At 35.0% G+C, this 20,698-nt stretch overlaps 1 long non-coding RNA gene across 1 annotated transcript in view; it reads right to left on the reverse strand.

The window, feature by feature from the left end:
• Nucleotides 1-20,698, reverse strand: part of LOC142033348 (uncharacterized) — a 171,248-nt gene that overhangs the window by 67,332 nt on the left and 83,218 nt on the right. The window contains exons 2-3 of the long non-coding RNA XR_012651146.1: nt 13,467-13,523; nt 9,615-9,678 (exon numbers count right to left, since the gene is read on the reverse strand). This is a non-coding gene — a long non-coding RNA (uncharacterized LOC142033348). The remainder of the gene's footprint in view (nt 1-9,614; nt 9,679-13,466; nt 13,524-20,698) is intronic.

Below are 20,698 nucleotides of genomic sequence, written 5' to 3' on the forward strand. Positions count from 1 at the left end.
TTAAATTAACACAACATTCATAAGCACTTCTTTGTCATTACCCTCTCAAAGTCCAAAGACACAAGGTAATGTCTGGATCTGCAAATTGGGTAGATTATACCAATCTCTCTTCCAAAGTGATTATTCTATCAGGGACAGGGGAAAAAAATAATCAGGCAAAACCCGTATTTTCAGTTCCTCCAAAACCAGTACACAAATAATGTTCAGTCTATTTAAACAGACACAGCAATATAATACTAATTCAGAGTGGATTAATTTCAAAGCCATGGCATTTCTACCTTTCATTTTCTGTGGAGTCAGAAACCATAACAATTAGCATGACAAAAGAGAAATGAAGAGCTATTCTCAGATGCTGATCTATAGTCTATTCTATCATCAGACAACCAGCCAAAAAAAAAAAAATGCCTCTTCACCTGCGTTTGGACTTATACAGAAATGCTTACATTCTGATTGCAAAACTGAAATAATCTACATGCCCTAGCAACTGGAAGTGAGTCACTGTTAGAACATTATAGGAAAATAGTCATTTAGAACAAGCTACAGCTTTCAGGTTTAATGGTTTCAGGGAACATATACGAGATTTTCCTCTCTATGAAGAAATCAACCAAATAAAGATCTCACCAAGAATAATTTAATCCAGATCAAGTAAAACAATGTGATTTTGTGATAATGGAAAATATTTCTAAAGGAAAGTAATACTTCGGAAAGGAATAAGAAAACTAGATGCATTGGAAAAAATTCATGGGAGGATTAGGAGAGAAAATGAATAAAATTAAGAAATCAAGTTTCTTTTATTCTGAGAAGTAGGGACCACAAGAAGCATTCATATGTCACAGCTGAATGAAGGAGCTTGTCAGTATCATGAAAGCTTAGCCATTACAGAATAAAAATACCCAATCCCAGATAATGAAGTCTAAGAAGTAATTTTAGGAGAACAGTTTCTAGTATTAGATTAAACAATCCAGAATATGCAGCAACAAGTAAAATCAAATGAGAAAACAGTTCATTTCATAAATAAAAGACTAAAGAAGTTGCCCTTCATACAGCTGAAATGTCAGCAGGAAAAAGAAAAAAAAAAAGTAAAAGAAGAAACAATATAATAAATGGGACTATACACCAAACCTAACATCTATCAACTGATGATATTGATGAGGTAATACAAATCACTTTGTGAGACATTGCCAGATACAGAACTGGTAGCTTGTGTAATCATGGAAAAAAATCTCTATTACATAGAGTGAGTAAGAAGGCAGAGGAAGTATTACCAGGAATCGTCATTTTAGTCTAGCAAAGAAAATATTGAAAGGACCCAGGATAACTGTCTTCAAATACTGCTTCAGCAAAAATAGAAGGTGAAAATGAGATTGCTACCGCTGATAAGAAATATAGCAGCAAGGTTTAAGCTGCAGCATGAAAGGTACAAGACAGACATCAGGAAAAGCCTTCTCAAAGTACAGATAGGTAAGTAATGGAATATATAGTTTACAAAGGTTGTAGAATTTCTTACATTGAAGCTTTTTAGGGATAGATTCAGCCATTACTGATAGACATTTGTAGGGACATTCAATGATGGACTGGAGTGGGAGTTCATGTCACCTTAAAATCTGAGAGCTTTATTCCTATCTACTTCCCCAATCATTAACATCAGAAGAAATAATTCTACTCTGCAAACTAAACAGATACAAGTCAATAGTATCAAATTTTAAGTGTCTCACTTTTTTTATATATATATATGAAAGTATATATAAGTTTGTGTATATATATAAATACATATATATATATGTATATTTGGAACCTACATGGAAATAAGATGGACCCAAAGGAGTCTTATTAGAGCTAATCCACATCAACCTCTTTCGTTTCCCATAAGATTCCAGATAACTTTTCTAAAGGGTATACGCTGAGGTGCAGCATTGATAAATTTTCTTTTTTAATTAAATTACAGCATAGACTTGTCACAGGAAATTCTCCTCTTTGCTGTTCATCAATCACCAGTATCAGGAGAATAAAGCTTGATTAAATACATGAAACACCCCAAAAAATACTTTCACAGACACTTGTGTGAACTTTCGCATGCTCTTTTCTTCAACAATGCACATAGCAATGAAAACAAGAATGCTCTTTTACAGCTCTAACACAATAGAATACCGATTTGTTGAGACAGCATGTTAAAAATGCAGCATATGAATCATTTAGACTGTTTGAAGCCATTAAAAAATCCATTTGATTAAATTTCTTAATCAATAGAAAAGAAATAATGCAACTGCCAGCAACACCTACATCAATAATGTTTTAAAATAGTCTGTAAAGGAATTCCATTGAGCACATGAACTGCAACTGTTCCATCAGTGTGAGTTATAGCTACAAGGATAGCACTAAATTCTCTAAGGCACATCTTAATTGTTTGATCTAAAAGAAGCCCCAAACATTTACCTTAAATGGGTGTGCCAGTCTCGTATGTCTCCTCACTCAGAATGGCAGCTCTCCAGTCTGTATAATCCCACCCCTACTATGAGTATCTCACCTCTGTGTAGTGTTGCCTTTGTAACTTTGACAAAGTAGAAGGTGGCAGCTATGTCAATCTGCCCTCACAGAGTCCATTCATCTCATGGTTAACTGAGGAATCACAGCTACACTTTGAACAGTAGATGAGAATGGAAGGGGATGTTTCTGAAATGCAGGTGTCTCTTCCTCTAATCACTGGCATTGAGGCTTAACAGCTGGCACAACAGAGGCTTGGAAAGACATTCTTGCCAAGCTAACTTATTGCCTTTTAGTCAGTGCAAAGTAAACTGAGAAACATTAGTTCTACTTTTTGCCATCTTGCTTCAAATTAATTTTCATTTATTGTACCTGTCTCTCTCTCAGAGGACAATCCATAGTGATTATGTATGTGTATCTACACCTGTCGTATAGACTGACTTTACAAAACAGACATCCCCTACTCTATAAGCAAAGTCAGATTTGAGTTTTCAGTGTGCAATCATTGACGACTGGTGTTTAAACAATCCAGTTTTAATAAAACAATGTCTCAGATAACCCTTCCTCATCTAAAACCAGCAGTATAAATATTTTGAAAACTTGGTGGGTGTTCTGACTGCAGCAGAAGACTGTGGGAAGAGAAAGACTGAGAGGGAAACTGGCAAAGATGATTAATATAAATTTCTGAAAGAAATAATGCCTAAAGGTTAGCTGCTGCAAGGATAAATTGTCCCCAGAGGGGATAGATTCTAGTTATGGAGAAATGAGCTATCACTTTTGGATGGCTTAATTTATAAAAGAAACAAACTTCTGAGCCTAGAATTATTTATAGAGAGATATTACAAGAAATATGTCCAAGCTGTTAATAATCATGAAAGAGAACAAGGAGGTGTAATGGTCAGTTATCTATCAAGAGATAATTTGGGATGAAATGTATCTTTTGTTTAAATCAGCGGACTGTCACACACTTTTTATATAAAGAGAATTTCAAAGGTTGGAATATTTATTCTCTTAGAATTGGTAAGTTTATCATATTCATTACTGATGGCAGTATGTCATTTGTGGAAGTACAGTGCAGTATGTACTAGAATAATGTCAACAAGATCTGTGAAAATTACCTGAAATGCACATTTTCAAAGGCTGTTAATAGTAACAAGATAGTCTCCTAGTCAAAGTAATTCTGAAAAAAAACCCCAAAAACCAACCAAACAAAAAACCCCACAGAAACTGAAAGCAATGCACTGTAGAACAGGCAAAATGCTTTTAAGTCTACAAAGTATGCCTCAGTGAAAGATATCCTTTGCTCTTCAACATGAAACAAACCTCCCAGAGGGAGGGAGGTGACGCAGTACGCTCAGCAAGGCCAAGAACCTCTCATAGACCAAAATGCTGCTGGCCCTATTTTCCTTCACGTGGGAGACAAAGACCAAGGTATTAAGACACCTTCTTCAGAGTACCACAGAGCTGCAAAAGCAAGCCCTTGGTGTTTTCTCCCCATCATGTCCTAAGTGGAGCTGCAATTTGATAGTGAGATGTCATCTTTGTATGTGCATATATCATGTTGTCGCAGAGATGTGTTTCTTAACAGAGTGTTTGTGAAAAGAAAAAAATAATAATTCATCAAGGCCTTGAGATAGGGTAACACTTGGGGAATCAAGCCTCTCAAGCAGGATGGTTAGGTGCTGTTTGACAGTGACAGAAATCACCATTGCAGGGATCCAGCTGGATCAGGAGAGACTCCCTGAACCTTCCAGCACAGCTATTCTGGCTGTGTATGGTAATATATCTGCCATGGAGCATAACCTAAGAAGCTTACAAACAACAGTTTCTACTAAAGCCCTCAGAGCAGCCAATCAGTTACCACAGCTTTTCTTCCCTTCTCCCTTCCCTTCCTCTCAGGGAGGTTGAACTCCCGTGAGAAATGAGGATAAATTTCCTCCAAGAAACCAGACGCTTCCTTCTCTCCCACTGACTGGCTGAGGCAATCCTGCACTTTGGAGGCTGAGATAGGTGAACACAGCCAGAGATGGTGGTTCTAGGCCAAGCATGTGAAAAATATTTAGAGCTTCTCGCAGGAAAGTTGCATCAGGGTGTTGGAGAGATACCAAGATAAGATGTCCTTTTACAGCCTTGTTCAGGTGCAGCTCAGGACACTGAGGTCCTGCCGGGCAGCAGTGGCACTTGAAGTACCTCTGGCAGACAGGTCAGTGGTGAACTTGGTGTAGGGAATGAAATTTCTTCCCGAGGTCAGTCCGGGACTCCCCATGTAGGCTTTGCTAGGGCGCAGGGCTGGCTGGCAGATCCCCTGGGCCAGCAGCAGTGGGGGGTCCCCAGGGCAGCAGGGCAGGCCGGGGGCAGCCCCAGCCCTCAGCGTGTCCCTGGGGACAGGCTGGGATGTCAGCCTGTGGGTAGGCCCGGCTCTGCGGAGCCCATGGTCAAGCAGGGCAGGGCTGTGGGGAGCTGGAGGCCACGATAGATGGCCTGGCGGGGGGCTGAATAGTGTCCTGGGTCATGGGCAGGGTGGGGGGAGGCCCCAGGGGGCTGCACGGGGCCATTTCGGCCCTCAGGGGCCAGGCACCCAAAGCCATACGCTGCTGGGCAGTATGGGAACTCTGCTCGGCTATCCTTTCTTCTGAAACCGTCCTATGAATAAATGGAGGAATTCAGCTCCTTAGTCTGTTGCCTTTTCAAGCATTTAATTTCTTAAGATATTAAAAATAAAATAATGAGTATCTGACAAGTTATTTTAGCGTAATTGCCTAAGGTTACTACCATTTTGTCTGACAAAATTAAGGAATAGTATAATCATTGCTGAAGGGAAAAAGCAGTCAAATTGCAGGAAGCTGGTGAAAGCAAGTTAGTGCACGATAAAAATGTTAAATCTGAATTATTTTCTAATACTCTTTCCCCAGTATTCATGATGAATTTCAATACATAATGTGGCCGTATCTAAAGATTGAAAACACAATGCAGTCACACAGATGTCACTGTAGAGGACTTCACTGACCTTTAAGTAATAAAAGCATAGCCTTTTACTTTAATAGACTCTGGCATTATTATAATTCTGTCCTGGTTAACCACAAAATGTGAGTTATTACATATTTTAACCAGGTCAACTGTGCTAGGATGAGGATTTTAAAACAACCAGAAAGAACTTCAGTAGATTACACAAATCATACTCAGGATTTGATAGGTCTGAACAGCAAAAATAATTATCAAGTCCTTTTAAAGGACTTGTGAATGCAAAGTGTGAATGTAATGATTATATTAGAGTCAAAGAATAGGAAAGATTTGAGGATTAGTTTTTTGAGCTCCTTGAAGTAAATTTTATTTTCACTTTGGAGGCAAGATGACTAGATTAAGACATAGCACAGATAAGATACCTTGCCAGGCAGGCACTCTCCAACCGGTCATCTCTGCATAGCACACTCTTGCAGTGTATTAAGCAGAAGCTGCAAATACACATGCTAAGGGAATCACAGTCACAATCTTCAGCATATTAATATGCTTTGCATGCTGCATTAGGAAGGCAAAAGTTCAACTCTCAGTCAGATCAAACACATTCATGTTATTTACAGTTCCTGGTGTTACCACTTGCCATAGGAAACAGCCCTCTTGTAAGTAGCCCTCCCAGTGATTAGAAAATTGAAGTAACTTTTAATCTTGAATCCCACCACACCGTGGCTTGCATTAATGGTTTGCTTAGGTTAGCCTGCTGTGCTGCATCACAACCCAGCACAACCTCTGTCACCTCTGCCAAACTCTGCCACAACAGAGTGGTGAGAAACACCCTTGTTAACTGATGCAGGAAGAAAGCAGAGAAAAAATATGTTCTGATACAGAACAAACCATATCTTGTGCTTCTGGAAAGTAAACACCACCATGTTTTCAGACATGAGAGAATCATTTTAGGGTGTGTGTAATAAAGCTAAGCAATATAGGAGGATTTGGCACTTTGCTTTTCTGAATAACCTATACTTTCTACTAAAGCAACACAACTAGTGAATGTACAGGTTACACAGCTAGATGATTAAGAGCCTTGTAGCCTGGGCACAATAAAATCAGTGCTTTACTATAGTAAAAATCATTCCAGTCATATGAGGAATAGTGTTGACATAGGAGGTAGTTTGGGTAGCTTAGCTACTATTGCAAATTCTAGTTGTGATGCAACTAAGTTGTCATCATGACAATCACTGTATACACAGCCAAATAATTCACTGTTTGCAAGAATGTTTCCTTCTAGATGAGGGATGGTTTCACAGTTGTTGACTGTTGACCATCCATTTGAGCTGGACACCCTTTGGGACAATGAAGCTCCTGAAAGCAGGAGTGCCGGAATTGTTCCACCATAAAATTGGTATAAAAGCTATGTTTGTTAAAGTCAACTGTTTCTGAAGAGTTAAAATGTGAACATAGAGCAGAAACAGAATTCAGTCTAGTTTCATATCATAGTTGAAAAATCAAGACTGTGCAGTAGAACTAGCTTGATGGAAATGTCATAAATTACACATTAAACTACGTATCTGACAGAAAAACAACAATAAACCATCATTTATGGTAAGTGCTTTCTACTTAAATGTTATCTATTACCTCTGTAATTTTACAGCCTGAAAATGCATCTTATCAACCTACAGTATTTCAAAACCCCTTTCGATATCCTTTGTAAAGTACCAAAAGGGAAGCAACACAGTCACAAAGTGCAGTAAAGTTGCATTAATGAGCAGAAGAGTGCAGAAAGTCTCTCCTGCTGCATAATGCTACCTTTTCAGAAGCAATCCCATATCACAACGTATTGCAGATGGCCACAGAAATTCGTAATGCTACACCAAGAACGGAACATCTTTGTTGCCCATAAGATCTTTTACTTGCATTCCTCACCACACATATTCTGCCCTTGGAGTATGAATTGTAGTGAAATAAGAAAAACCTCTGCAAAGTAGTGGATTAGGAACACGGTACATTTGGTCCTAAAATTAATAAATTGCAGCTGTCTAAAAAGCTCATCTTCCTCCTTTCTTTCCACTTTGGCAGGATCTATGTTGGAAATGTCTATACTTTTCACACCCAGACGAGCTAAAGCCATGCTGTAGATATCATTGCCTTTCTAACTCAACCCCTCACACCTCAGATGTTTGCCCAGGATATTAGCCCATATTTTATTCCTATTAATATCCTTTATCCTTGACTAGATACATGCAATATTTCAACTGCATTTTCCAATATGAAACTGTGAATTCTGCAGAATTATGCCTCAAAGACCAGAGCTTGAATCCCATGTCTAGTCTCTTCGCTTCACTCCACATCTCCATCTTTGTCTTCAGACCCTATAGAGATTATACTTAAGTTTCATTAAGATCTGAACTCCAGTATGCTCTTGAAGGCAAAGTCAGAAGTATGTTAAAATTTTCTTCACTGTGGCACCTTACCCTTTGAATAAATTCCTTACCAACATCAATGAAAATGCGTCTGAAAAATTTTCCTTCACTAAGAGGTCACTGTAAGTGATCCAAAAATGAAGTGAAGGTATAATGACAATACTAAAAAAATACCTATTAGAATGCTTATTATACTAGTATACCAATACCAACATATAGTTTCTTCATCTCCCCACTCCTTTCTTATCTGTTGTCTCTCGTCTTTTACTTCAAACAAACTCTTAGGGACAGAAATTCTTTTATATGCTGTAGAGAATCTAGCAAAGGACAAATATATTCACTAATACTAACACATAAGCATAATCGTCAGATGCTCAGGGAACATTTTCCTGACATGAACATAAAAGAAATATGTCCCAGCCATTCCTGCTTCAGCAAAGCAATTAATAAGAAACAAAAATCTTCTAGTTTGTAATAATCACTGACCCACAACTGGAAATAAAAAAAGAAGGTTTGCAACTTCTTTTCCATATCATCAGGTTACACAATGTAGACGCAAGAGTCCTGCACAAAAAATTTAAACATGTACTTATTATGGGACAAGGAATTTGATCACTGACAAATTTAAAGAAATTATTGAAGGGAAACACACACACACACAAATAAAAAAAAAACACACCAAACATACAAAGCTTAATGATAAGACTAGATTTTTTTTTTTGAAATTGCAGAGGATGGTAACGATTATTGCCATAGTAGAAAGATATTTATGACTTCCAGTTTCTTAAATAATTTCTCTTTGATAATAAAGCCCAACTGTCATTGAGTAAGGTTGTGGTACTTTCACTAACAAAGGTGGAGTATAACAGGCAATCATTACTACAGTGACAAGACTGAATACATGTTACAAAAGAAGTTCAAACAATTAATGAAATATCAAATTTTGATAACTGTCTTCCCCAAAAGAATGTTAATGCCATTGCATCTAGAAAAAAATTAAACTGCCCGGAAAGTCCCTAGTTTACTTCATTTGGTAGACTGAGAAATCCATCAGCACAGCATGCCAGTGTCATAGAAAATTAATGTACCATATATTAAAGTGATAGACCACAATATGTTAAAATTTAATTAAATGGCTATGTTTCTAGTAAAACCACACAAAAACTATTTTTTATTTCACAGTCACTGACAGGAATATACAGTCAGACATGCATTTGAAGTAAATTACAAGATAAAGCAATAAGCAACATATGTTGTCTATAAATTAGCTTTTTCTCTCTCCAGCAGAGAAAAGTCAAATAGCTAGATCTGAACTCTCTTCTTTATTCAACATTTTCTATGGGTTACCTTGGAATGCTCCCCACTTACTTAACTATCTCTTATGTACGAGTTCTATGGCATTTAGATCCTCTTCAGATTGTAGACAGCATTTAGGGTGTTAGAGTTCAGGGCTTTAGAGTTCAATTCAGAGACCAGATGTCTTTGTGCAACTAATCCCTAAATACATTGAATATGAAAAAAAAATTCATTCTGAAGAAATTATTTCATATCCAAAATCACCTAGTCTATTCTGCCCTCACATAGAAAATATTAAATGTAGCAAGACTAGATTTGTGGAACTGAGAACAAAGAACCATGGAAAATGTGGTGTTGCTTATTTTATGTATTTAGCAAAGCCACTTGTGTTTTCATACACTGCACACCTTCATCATAGATGAATATTACACAAAAATTAAACCTAAATAGATTTCTACTCACACTTTGCTGTCAGTCACCTTCCAGCCTGGTTTGGTCTACTGCTTATCTCTTTTTCTTTTACCCCCTAAATGGAATATTGAAGGAAAGTGTTAATTTTGTAACTCAGAAGTGTCATGCAGCAGAACTGACATCAAATCAGGTTCTATACCCACAGTTATCAACCACAGGCATTTTTGCAACATCAAAGCCATAGGACTTTCAGTATTCAAAGAAAATATTATCACAATAATAATTTGGTTACACCTGGTCTTAGATATTCCAAAGTTTTCCATTGGAAAGAAGGAAAATTTCCTCATATTTTTATTTGTTCATAGGAGAAAGATTAATGCATATGGAAAACCTTTGAAATACCAATAAATTGATGAATTTGTCTTAATAAAGATTAAGACTATATGTAATGACCATGACCTCCAGTTAAAAAATTAAATGCTTTTAATAACTGTCAGGGTGGTGCCTTAAAATGCCTATAATGATTTTTTTAATTGTCTCTTAAATAATAAGAATTAAAATGCTTTTATATAAAATAAAATACTTTTCCATATTCCACATGATGAGATTCCATTTGAATTTTCATGATTAAATAATGCAATGGTACTCAGTTTATTCAGAGAAAAGTCATTGCAAAGATTTGATAACTTTAAGTCAGTCTTACCATCAGATTCTCAATGTGAATACCTGTGACTCTAAATTAGCCTTCCTGTAATCTACAATACTTGCTAATAATTTACAAATATTTCTGCAAGTATTCTAGGCAACATTCTTACTGGTTAGGGTATTCGTAGAGTACAGACAAATATGTTTTCTTGAAAATGTGAAGGCATTCCCAGGGAGCATCTTGCAGTACTTGTCAACCGACCACTGTCAAAAGTAATCACTTTAGAAACACAGAAGAGGATCCAAAGTCCTGCTATACATTACCCTTCATTTCTCCCTCTCTTTTAAGCAATGCATTTTGAAAGATTAATCATTTCTTTATCATTGTTTGATATAACTGGAAACCCTTCAGGCTTGATTCTTGACTTTTAACTAGAAGTGCAGCATGATAATATTGAATGCATGACTTAAAGGTATATTACTTAAATACGTTTTATCAGTAAATATTCTTTGCAGAGGCATTAACTTTTTTATGTATGATATTTACAGAAGTTGTCTCTTCAATTGCCAATGTGTCTCCTTAAATGAAATATGTAGTGCTAAATCCCCAGAAAATGTGAACTGACAGTACTTCATTGACTTTAGTAGGTCAATATTTAAGTCCAGTACCTAAGTATCAGGCCAGTTGGTCAGTTGTCACTATTACTAACAGCTAAAAATGATTACAGGGACCATATGAAAGGTAAGGAGAATTCTTCCTTCAGGTGGTAATTATCTCATCTTAATGATGTTTGGCTTTGCTGAACAAGATTATTTTTTTAAACAAATATTATGGGAAAATAAATACTTGTGAAACTCCAACATATTAAAACCCAACACTGTTACTTGAATTACATTCAGAAGTTTTTTAGTTTTGTTTTTCATCCACAGATTTCAACTTAGGACCATTGAAACAAGAAATAACAAATAAAATAAAATAAAATAAAAATAAAAATAATAAAAAAATCTTGGAAACAACATTGCTATTGTGGCAACATAAGGAAGAAACTGCATGGTTTCACTTTTATTCAATTAACCCATCACTGATATTAACACATTCTTATGCAACATCTGGATTTAGAAAAAATATTTCATAAAAAAAGATTTAACCAGTTCTAGAGACCATATTAAAATACTATGAATTTCTCATGAAAAATCATTCTAAAGGAAAAAAAAACACCACTGAACTTCAGTGTTTTAATGGTTTTAATTTAGAAATATGTCTGCCAAGAGCCTCATGTTTCAGAAATGTACATTAGTATTTCAGTTGCTTTAGCTTACTTAATTTGCTTTTTACACAAAACTACCATGTCAGAGAAGCACAAGAGTCAAGGTTTCCCTATTTTTATTTTTAGATTCTACTCAACTTTACAAATGCAGCAATGGCTGTTATTGTCTATTGAGGATTGATCTTTTGTGTTTGCACATCAGGTGTAGGGGAGATGATAAAAGGGATTGAAAAGTTTAGTCACAGCAGGGTATATTGCTTAGCCAAAAATATATTGTGCTACAGTAATGTAAAAAATGTCACAGAAGAACCTTTACATAACTACTCAAAAGTCCACTAGCTCCTCTTTGTACTTGTCTTTATAAGGGAAGGTCCTACCTGAATAGCTCCAATTCAAAATATAAACTCCTATTTCCTGTCAGAATGTTTTTCAGCTTGGTTTTTAGTTTTAAAGGGTAAGAAGCCATGTTTTAAAATCCCAGCTTAAGGCCTCTCCTGTCCTCTTTGTGTTTTTCTCAAACAGAAGACTGCTTATCTTATTCTTTTGCAGCTGTTAGTCTTTTAATCTGTTTGCATATTTCCCCCTTTTAATTGTTAAAATGTCACGTCTTTAATCTGTATTACTTACTCATTCCAAAGTATCTATGCATTTCTTTTTCCAGAGTAAATAAAAAATAAAATAAAATAAACAGCACTGATGATTACAAAATGGAAATTATGAGGCATATCATAATTATCATTCACCAAACTTGCTGAATGTGACATTCAAAAATGAAGTTTCAAATGCCAACTATTTTATAATGAAATTCAAATTTATGTATGGTTATTGGGAAAACATATACCTCTTGGTTAAATGTTATAAATAAAATTATACTCAAGCAATGCCACACCTATGGACAATTCATGCATTTACCATAAATTAGATCACATTTAACATGTAAAAGCTGTTTATAAGATAATCACAGAGCTACAACTCACTTTTCTGTAGACATGGTACAAGCTGTCTGTAAACTTGCTTTTCTGGTCAATCTAATAGCAGCTAAAAGTCATCAGACAGTAAAGTTTTTTGCCTTGCTTGATATAAGTTATAGACTTCTTTCACCTGGATGGTCACTAGTGAATGGAAATGAGTAGTTGAAATATTTCATATTGACTTAAAAGAGCTGTAGAAACACCTTCTTCAAATTAAAATTTAAGTGACTTTCCACTGGTACTAACTTGATTAGAAAAGCAAGGACACAGGAGGGTAGGAAAATGTCTACAGAATAGCAGACTCAAGTTTTATGTATGTCTTGTAAATGGCTTTTACATTTTACAAAAGCTTAATAATATCCAATTTACAGCAATTACATGGCCTTTCCCTTGACTATGACATTGTTCCAATGTATTGTTTTCTTTATAGCATTTAATTTGAATAGAGCAAATTGGTTTTGCTAGAGGTACTGAAATAACAAAGACCATGGTGGATCATTTCTACATTTATCTGGTTGACTGCTCCGACATGATGAATAGCATGTAATTTCTGATTCAAACATCAACCAACTCTAGACCTTGTGACTCAGCAAAAATTAGAAGAAATGGTTACATGTTGAACTTGAACAAGCTAAGCACGAGTCTTCTAGGGAAGACATGGTAAGAAAGACATCCTAGAGAGAGCAGAACTACAGGTGACTGATATTAAATATGGTCATAAGATTGTCAAAAACTATATTAATGCTAATAACAGAGCAGTAGAATATACCAGAAACACTGCAAGCTTTTGCATTTCACACATACCCCTGCACTGCTGAAACATATGACAACTAGACTGAAAAACGACATTGATCAGAGAATGAAAAAGTCCATATACTGTGTAGCAGGAAATCCTACATTTAATGAAGAAATCATAAACGAAACCAGAAATAATAGTATTAGTATGGCATAAAGGTCTACCCTAGATCTTTAAAAATACTACACTAAACAACATATAACAATTCTAGACACTGACGTACCTGAGTGCACGAAAGTTCTTCCTGGCAAGGAGGTTCAGGCAACATTGAAACAAAAGCCTTTGAATAAATGACAAAAAAAATAAAAGGTAAGTAGCAGCAATCTGACAAAAAAAAACCCAAAAAACCAAAAAAACCCAAACAAAACACAAAAGAAAATCCAGTTTCAAGGTACACACACTGAAAATTTGAATTCTACAAAATACAAGGAATAATTTCAGTGTCAATTTCTTGTGTAATTACTTACAGAATTGCATAACTTTCCTGGTCATATTTTGAAAGATTACATAACACGAAAAAGTTCAACTTCATGCAACTTTACTTGCCATCCACATGTTGGAAATCTCTCAGGATAAACTCCTATATAACATTCTCCCCCCACCCCCCCTCAGCTACTCAGAAGGGGAAATGTCATCTGTTGTAACAGCAGGTGATCAGACAATTATAACACACTAATACCAGCTTCCCTAATGTTTAGTTACTTACTGGAGATCACTAATGATACTACTTTTATCCTGGTGGCATAAGGGTAGCACAAAAAAGGAAAAAAACCTTGCTCTACATGAAAGCCAATGTTTTGAGCCAGGGAGAAAACACCATATGGAAAACTGTTTTCTTCTGCATCATCATCAAACAATTTCTAAATGCTGTTAAAAGCTTCTTATAATTTAGAGATTATTTTTACAGACATTCATATACATGCAGGCACTCCTACATTCTTGATGCAATTGCTAATCAGATATTTATTTTAATTATTAATCACATACTTAGTTAAATTGCTAGTACACATTGCTTTTTGCAGACACTAGCACAAAATTTGGTATAAAAATTCTACTTAAGGTTTACTGGAAGAGTTTTCTGCACCTTGTACAAACGTGTACCTGTAACCCATCCACTAGCTCCATACTACATTTTTCGTCCAGGTTGCATTATCATTTAACATCAGAGCATAAAACATCCTTAACATCTGTTCAGCATTTTTCTGAATTCTTCCCTCAACATCTTTTGCTAAACTAGAGGAGGTTAGCCTGTATTTAACCTTTCATTTCACTATAGCAATTCTTTAAGTTTTCTGTTGGAGATAACATCTTGGCCTCACTTTACATCTCCCTTGAAATAATCAAAATAAATTTTTAGGGCTTGCCTAGGCATCTGAAGAAAACAGCCATATTTTCAAGAGTGTTCAGTTCCTAGCAGCTCCTATTTTGCTGTGATGTTCCAAATGTTTTTGAACATTTTCATCACTGAAATCTCTCCATATCTAGAGAGAATAGAAACACAGAAGAGGAAGTTCAATGTACAGTTCTACTTGTAGGTTTTTTTCACCTATTAAGTAGAATACAAATACAAAGAAAACTAAATGAATCAATCACTGTTTTTCATGAAATAGTGTGTGTTAACTGCAAAGGACTGTACCCTAAATTGATTCTTTTTTTTTTCTTGAATTAGTTATGAAAACGTGGTGGTATACCACAACCATACAGCAGTAATGAATCTTCATAAAGCAGTGCTCTGTGTGGGGAGAAGAGAGAAGTTTTTGTGGTCATAACAACAGTAATGTATTCTGACCCAGAACTAGTGTTCTTGGTGGGGTTTTTTTCCTCCTCATTTTTTTTAACTTTGCCATTGGAAAGGGCAAAATGTTTTTCATGTTCAATGCCACCATTAAAGGATATTCAGGTTTAGTATAACATATGACAATATACTTCCCTGATATTTCAAGATTAGGTTTATTGTCTTTTTTTTATATTTCTGTGAATCTAAAATATGTTCTTAACAACAAAAAAAACAAAAAGTGTTTCTACCCTAAATAATAGCATAATGAGGAAGCATGCAACTCTGTTTATTTAACATAAAAAACTTCTTAGAAACATTGTTTTCAATTGAGTGAATTCATTATAGTCTGCGAAAGATATTTATAGTTGCTCATATTACAGATGGTATCTTGGGATAATCTTACTGAATTTTTATATGAATAGATTTTAGGCTGAATGTTACTTCAACCTAATCTTCTGTCACTAAGTGTAAAATGCTGGACAATGTCATTAGTGCAATTAATTAAGCAGCTAATGCACTGTGCAGAGAATATTGAATTATATCACATTGGAATTGCATAGTATGAAGCGTCATAACCAGGTCAGTTTGAAATACTTGTATCCATCATTACAACATCATTCAGTGCAACAGAGAAACTGAACTAAATCATCCAGTGACTATCCAGCCACTAATTTCCTATTTCAACCTAGTCTAACCTATATACAAATATTATTTCTTGTTTTCCTGCTTGAACATGCATCCTATGTGAATACTTAAAAGCAGACGTGGTACAGTAGTTATACTGGAAAACATGGCTACATTCTAACACAATCTTTACCAAGAAAGACCTATTATAGAACTGAGAAATATAGTCTGGTAGAAACCTTCAGCCAGTACTTTACACTGGTTTGAAGGCAAGCAGGTTAGTTGGATGTGTTTATCAAAATTAGTTGAAGACAGGAGATTATTGCTCCAACACATTGAATAAATCTATGATACTTGAAATGTTTATTCCACACCCTTTCCAGAAATTATTGCAAACTATAAGAAGTCAGAAATCCCAGAATTTTTAAACAGTGTGAAGATCAAAGATGTTAAAGACAGGCAAAGAGTTATATATCTGTTGACTGCCAGGAATGTAGGTTGTAATCATCAAAGTATTTCTGAATGGCATTCAGGAAACCGATTTAGCAATGTCATTTTAAGCTTTTACAGTTTATGCTGTTTTATGAACTTGATTTCTGCTATGCGTGTTACTTTCTGAAATTACCTGAGTAGTAGTGGTGTTTACAAGTTTTCTAGTGTAACCTTCTTCCTCCCCAGATATTTTTCCAGTAGAATCTGACATTATTTGTGACAAATGGCCAACTTCAAGTAACTTTCCAGTGAGTTTATTTCAATACTTGACTTCTAACCATCCCTACTACCCACAATAAACATTCATGACCTGATTTATGGTTATATTTTGAAATTTTCTATTTAAAATTTTCAGATTCAGTTTAGGACAGGTAAAAAATTTTCCCATCTCAAAAAAAAAAAAACAAACTTAAAGCCTTACCTCACAGACAATTTTACTTTTGTATTGTTTAACTAGTCCACCATTTATTTCAAGTAAAACAAGGTGGGTACCTACAGCTGTGTGAGAGGAAGAGCAGTGCAACGACAACTTTGCATTCTTAATTCTGCTGGTACCAAACTTGAGAGAGTAACATGTTTTAACACCTAGAGGTGTTCGGCTTACTGAAAGGCATAGAGGAAGAAGCTGAGTTCAGTCAATTAAAAATTGATTCTTAATTATTTCTTTCCATAAATGGTTTTGTATTTTAACTAGATAGTTCTCTAAACTATAGAGTGGCAACATTCCGATATTCGACTGTTTTCAGAGCTGTTCACATGCAAAACAACCTAACTGGATATTTAGTTTTTAGGAACACGCAATTTTCCAGTTAACATGCTTCATGGTCTCTGATTCTGTTTATACAGCAGTCACTCCTTAAATTCACTAGCCATGAAATCTACACCTGATTTAAGAAGGGGTGGCAGTCCTGCAAACAAACATAGCATGTATTGTTGCCATCTTACTATGTGCCGATTTCAGTAGGTGCTAAGATACAACAGTATTCATTACTTTTCCCAGCTTTTTCTAGAATACTACCTGACAAAGATTTGTTTTTACTTTTCATGTCACATTTCAGTAATATCTAAGATTGAAGGAGATTACCTGATGTGCTGAATCTGGATTTACCCTCCTACAAATATACTAAAACTCTAGTGACCAGTATATTTATCAACCTCCCCTGCATTTAATGTGCACATCAGCATACTATGTATTTATGGCAAGCAACTGTTAGAATGAGAATTACTAGGAGACTCTTAATTATAATGTGATCTCATGATTCCTATGGTTGCTATAGCAACTTAGGCTAAATAAAAAGATCTAAGTGATACATCATCAGAATTCTTTGTTGTTTTTAATGTAGGTGAATGATTGCATCACTACATTAAGAACTGTGCTTACTTTATTAGCATGATTTATTTCTTAGGAATACAGCCTTAGGGATACATTTTATGCTACTTATGCTCTGATCAGACAAAATTCAATAAATCCAATCACTAATGACAAATATGTTCATGTTATATGACTGACCTCATGATACTGAATCTGCTTGAGTTCTGATGACAGAGGAGTTTTAAACAGAAGATTTTAAGTTGCCATAGAATTACCTTTGTTTGCATATAAATATTTTAATATTCTGAAGAACCTTCCTTTGTCAAACATTTGTTTCCTAATTAAAAAAGCTGATACTTACTCGGTAGTGCAAAAGCAGGTTAAAAAAAAAAATCAAGCTATATTTTTTTTATATGATTCCAATATTCTACTATCTCCCCCTGCAAATTATTTGAACAGAACTGAGTATTGTGGCAAGCATCTTACATAAAAATTGTGCTAAAAATTAATGGCAATTACAATCATTAAAAAATAGACCACATAAACATTAGAAGATTTATGACATTGTGTGTTATCATGCCATCCCATTGTGCTTTTGAGAGTGTGTGATAATTTAACAGTCCACTTCTATGGAAGTGACTTAAAAATAGAGATGAAGCTGTATAGTTATCATAGAATCTGACTCCATTTTTATCTGTTAAAAAATTAAATGGCAGCTTCTGTGAAGAGTAGAGATATGCATGATACACAACCTAGTGATGGAGAAATGGTGCAGATTAAAATTGCTGCTTGATACTTAAGTAACATAATTAGCAGCTCACAGCAGGACAGATGAACAGTGAGGATGAAGCTGCACCATAACACCCAAAAGTACAGCCAGAGCTGTTCATTGCATACTGGCTTCTCTTAGATTCAAAGAAACTTGAATCCCCTCTGCAGCTATTATAACTAAAAATACCATTACAGAAATTGTTAGGTATAGCATAGGTTACATTTTTCTCCTAAGCTCTAATTTATGGTTAGCTGTTCGTTAGCTCTGAAGAATCTTATGGGTTGTCCTAACATACACACAGATATAAATAGTGCAGATTACACTGTTACCAACCATCAAAATATAGAACACAACATGCACAGGTGAGAAAATTGCTAACTCCAAACAACTGCCTGTCCTTTAAGCAACTGTTGCTATGTGACAACATATCTGTCACTAAGGTAGCACCACACACAGTCAAAACTGGCACACAATTAATTGGTTTATCACCAATGAATTTACTTATTTGTGATCACTTAATTATGGGCCTCTTAGTTTGAGTTTGCTGGTTGGTTATGAAGGTTATTACTTTTCTGCTGGTGCAAAGCAGATACAACTGAAGTGACCCATGAGAATTAGAGAAGTGAAAAATCAAGCATAGAAATATTAAACATTTTTGCTGATAGAGATTTCTGCCATTTTTAAAAGGGCACAATTTAGCTTGTTGCTAAATTTATTAAGACAGAGATTTCTGTTTGCTAATGCAAATGGTTACTTTTTTTGTTTCTCTCTAGATCCCTCAAATATATTAGATATTTTTAAATCTCTTCAATACTGAAAATTCCACAGCAAGGCCACCAGGTGAAACCAAAGAAAAACCTCCTCCAACTCCTGAGAATGATTGGAACTACGGTTAATTCTTCCCAGATTAATGTGTTTTCATTGCTTGTTTCTTCCCACACAATGCTAATATAAACAGGAATTTAAAGAATCAAACACAGCAGGGATGCAATTAATATTCTTTATATTATGATTTGGAATGGAGATGGTAATACATGGTGCTGGGTGTAAGCTTGGTATCAGGTCACCAAGGAAACAAAAAAGTGACTATTTAAAATTTGCACTTATTTGCAATCAGAATTTTGGCTTACTCAAACACTTTCAAGATAGGTTTGTGTAGTAAATTAACACTTATCACACATACTGGTTATCCAGCATAATATTTGATTAAACATTTACATCATTTGAATATCAAGCAAATCTTTAAGTATTTGCTCTGAACTTCAAATTGAGCTATTTTGCAGCAAGTAAATCTGCAAAAATTTCTTTGAGAAAAATGCAAGTGATATAGAAATTAGAAGCAAAGAATGAAATTTAATTTCTCCATCTATTTTAAGGGCAAATATAAACCTGAATTAAGTTGCAGGGGGACTATGATTTTGGAAAATGTATAATCAATTTTGTCAACGTCATGATTTGAAAATTTATTCAAGCTCACACAGAAAGAGCCAGAATGCAGAATTTAGTTAAATACAGCTATATTTTTTTTCAAGTCAGGAACAAAGATAGTATATTGTCCCATTTTTGCTGACATTTGTCATCTGCATGCTGTGATCAGGTGAGCTTAGAAATACCAACTGGGGTTGTTCACTTCCTGTCAAACATCATAGGAAATAGTATTATGCATAGCACTTTTTACTTTTTATATTTATAGGTCATTTGCTTACTTGTTTTTGTGACAACTAGAAGTTGATAGCAGTTTGCCCTTCATTTGAACTGATCTGATGAGTACTAACAGCAATCTGAACGCAGTCAGTATGGGGATTAGGGGAGAGCCAAAGATTTTGCAACCTTTTCAGAAGTAAGCAGTATCTTGTGAACAGCATATCAAATATGTAACAAATCTTAATACTTGAGACTTCAACAAGAAAAACTACATTTACTTAAAAAAATCTATGTGAACTAAAGTTGTTAGTGTATTACAGACTATGTTACTATTCAATTCATACAGGTAAGGTAGTTACAATTTAAAATATGCCTTGTAGGTATTAAACACATATATTATGGTATGTTTACTCACACTGAATGTTGCTTTACTATACAAACTGACCAATTTCAATGGAGTATTTTCCAGAGTAGGATCAAAACTTAGTTCCTGACAAACAGTATGATTGGGCAAAAAAAATGAGAGTATTTTTCTAAATGTCAGTGTATGTATTTTTAGAAGCCTGTTAGTACTGATTAAATAAAATTATAAGTTATTAAGTCAAATGAGATTTTCCTGCTATTCCATTCATTTGCAATGCTATCTTCTCAGTATTTAGTTCAACTACAGTCAATCCAAACTATATTTAAAATGCAAGTAAATGGCTGTTCTCTCTGTGTTTTTGAATTAAGCTTGGAGCATGTGCATCCCATGTTCTGAAAACTCATTCACATAAAAATGTCACATTAACACAATTAATACTCTGAGAAGTCATCACCTCTTTCCACTGACAC

The sequence above is a fragment of the Buteo buteo genome, chromosome 7 (genome assembly GCF_964188355.1).
Source record: "Buteo buteo chromosome 7, bButBut1.hap1.1, whole genome shotgun sequence".
Lineage (NCBI taxonomy): Eukaryota > Metazoa > Chordata > Aves > Accipitriformes > Accipitridae > Buteo > Buteo buteo.